Raw genomic sequence first — 3,337 nt, 5'->3', positions numbered from 1 at the left:
ATACTATATTATATATTTTTTAGCTATAAGCTTATTAGAATCATCAGATTGTTGCCGAAATTTAGTAAAACGTTTACAAATCAATATAATTGTTTCAAAACGTACATTAAATGTGCAAAATGTAGCTTGAAGTGCTATAAAATAGTTGATTAATTAGGTGCGTTGATATTATTAGGACTTATATGTATATTTAGGTACATAATACATAATAACTATGTGTACTCGCGATTTTTTTCTATATGCTATATTTTGTGGTATATTATGGTATAAAATTTTTTAGGAATTTATGTGTACTACGGATATTAGTTTTATGAGCTGACGTTTGATAAAAGGTGGAGCGAAGCTGAAGCTTTTTTTTTAAATCATGAAGAAATCAATAGCAAAAGTGAGCAGCAACAGCTGATTCAGCTAAACAACTGTTATACGAGTGATGCTATGACGTCTTATAAATACTTTAATGAGGTATGTTTCTATTAACAACGATAAAGCTGAGTGAAAAATATTTACTTGTTGATAAATTATATCCAGCTGGTAAAAAAAAAACCGTTTATAGAGAAGGAGACAGTTGAGAAGTCCGCATTTGAGTGAAGTTAAGGCGTTTTCTAGTAAATTGTTTGAGTTATAATCATTACCATAACAAGAACCATAACTGAAAAAAGTTTACTTGGTGAGGGGCTACTTGCTCAATTGTTCAAAAATCAAATAAATCAATAGAGTTTCCTACTATCAGCGCTTTCAGATTAAAAATTTGGCTCACAAGTCGATATGACTCAAAATATTTACATTTCTGCAGGCTTAGAGCTGCAAAGAAAATTCAAAAAAATACGTTTCTGCAAAAAAATAAAAGAACAAAAAATTGCTTCAAACTCAAAAAATACAATTCAAAAATATTCTTAAATTATATACTCTTCACTCAGCATCAGCATTATGCCGCCCATTGGCCTTTAGCTGTCATCGTCAGCCAAATTTCATTGAACAAATCAGAATTTTGAACGCATAGCAATATTTTAATTGGGTACAAGTATATGAAAAAAGCAAAAGAAAACGCAAAAAACATTAAGTTAGACTAAATTCGCTCTATGTATGTATATTTTAGAATCGTTTTAAAATCCTAAACGGAAAAAATTGTGAAAACCATGGGACTGCTATAGGCATTAAATCGTTTAAATATTTATTATTTACTTAAAGGACAATGGAATTTAGAATTATAGAACTGCAAGTCTACTTATACAGAAATTGTTAGACAACATAACCTAAAATCAAAAATAACACCGCTTTATACACAGTAAGAACGCCGAGCTATGAATTTATTATGATGAAACACTTGCATAGAAGCAAATGCTGTGTGTAAAGCTAAAAAAAATACATTAAAAAAACCGTTGCAACTACGACAATGTAAGGCGCAAAAAAAAAAAAAAAAAAAAAAAAAAAAAAAAAAAAAAAAAAAANAAAAAAAGCAAAATAAAAATAGAAAAATAATCCCAGAAAATCTCACAAAAATAATGCGCACCGGTTACTACTAGCTAGATACAACTTGATATTTGTTTAGAAGTTCGTTTAGTAGTATGCGTTATGAAGCAAATAAAAATAAAAATAAATTTATATTATCATTCTCAATTTCGTATAATTATTTTTAAATTAAGTTAAAAAGACAAAGTACTAAACATTTTGTATAATAAGCCAATGCTTATATGTACACTTGTATTTATGTATATGTGTCATTTACACTTTAAACAACCGCTACGTAGAACAGCAATGTATAGAAAACAGTAATATGTATGTATAATAAAAAGCTATATTTGCATATACATACATATATAAATATGTATGAATGTTTTCTCTAACTCAACAATATTTTCGAGCATTTCAGCATTTAATATGAGAAACATTTGCGCCAGATTTCCAAGAGCAGCGTTTTAAATTAACAAATTATCAACGACAAATATATATACTTATGTACATACATACATACATACATACACCGATGCATGTGCATATGTATTTTGGAAACAGTTTTTCTACACTTATGTCTTATGATTATACTTTTTATATAGTATTTTGTTATACGAATATATGCTTAATCCTTTTGGGAACTTTATTTTTAATTTACTACAACCTCGAAGTTATGGTTACAACAAAAAAAATTGAAAAATCTATTGTAAACTTGTATTGAGAATTTATCAATAAATCATCAATTACAAAAAAAAATTTGGAATTTTTTATTTAATAATATTTGTATACCCTGAACAGGGTGTGACCCTCTGAAAAATTACTGATTTCCGCGATATATTTATACTCTTGCAACCAGCTGCTACAGAGCATTATAGTTTTGTTAACCTAACGGTTGTACGTAACACGATTATATCTTTATATATAAACATCTTCTGACCGTGTGTTTGTAAATGAACTGCTCCTAAACGGCTGGACCGATTTTGATGAAATTTTTTGGTGTATTCAAGGCGATTCGAGAATGGTTTAGATTCACAATTTGATCCACTGGCAAATGTTTTTTGAAACTAATTTTTCGGATACTTTGTTAGATTACAACAAACCAAACGCGATTTCTAGAATGAAAATATAGCGGCATAACTGAGGTGTTGATAAAAAGGTCTATTATAATTTGAGATATATAGCAATCTTTTCGAAGCGTTGCACAGATCAGTGCAATTTTGAAACTTTAACGATGAAGTATATATATTTCAAACTGATCTTTCCCAAAAAATAATAAAATTGCTAAATATTGGGAATAGTGAAATAAAACTGCAACTAAATGCACAGTGCAATGAGTTAAAACTGGCTCAGTAATCATTCGATGAATATTATACCACGGGCATCCCAAAAGACTGATGCCATAAGCTTGCCAGCCAATTTTTTGTATTGCCACGCAAGAGAACCGTTTCATAATATGCAGTCCACTAGGCTGACTGTCAACTCGACTCGCTTGATTTCACTGGTGCACAGCCCAAATTCAATTTTCCCCCAAAAACCAAAGCATTCTTAAAGCACGAAATGCTTTTTGATTATTTTTTTTGTAAACTAACACAAGTAGCTTCACCAAAAATGCGAAATCTCCTTAACTAATAGTTATAATATAAATAATAGAAATCATATATATGACATTAGTTGTACTACCTATGTATCAGCCACAGTAAAACGTGGACGGGTCCTCTAGTATATACTTATATATAAATGATCAGGGTGATGAGAAAAGTGGAAATCTGGTCGACTGTCTGTCTGTCCGCCCGTTCGTTCGAGCGTCCATGAAAGCTGTAACTGGATTAAAAATTGAGATATCTTGGTATGCAGGTTACTTAGTAAAAAAAAAAAAAAAAAAAAA

General features: G+C 29.7%; 1 protein-coding gene across 1 annotated transcript in view; it reads right to left on the bottom strand.

Moving 5' to 3' along the window:
• The window catches only part of LOC108974948 (nucleoside diphosphate kinase 6), a 75,652-nt gene that overhangs the window by 67,880 nt on the left and 4,435 nt on the right, over positions 1-3,337 (bottom strand). The gene's annotated exons all lie outside the window — the stretch shown is intronic.

This window comes from Bactrocera latifrons, unplaced genomic scaffold, assembly GCF_001853355.1.
Source record: "Bactrocera latifrons isolate USDA-ARS-PBARC rearing strain unplaced genomic scaffold, ASM185335v1 scaffold_6, whole genome shotgun sequence".
Taxonomy (NCBI): Eukaryota; Metazoa; Arthropoda; class Insecta; order Diptera; family Tephritidae; genus Bactrocera; species Bactrocera latifrons.
Note: the sequence above shows the minus strand (reverse complement) of the source record. Positions and strands in the feature narration are given on the sequence as shown.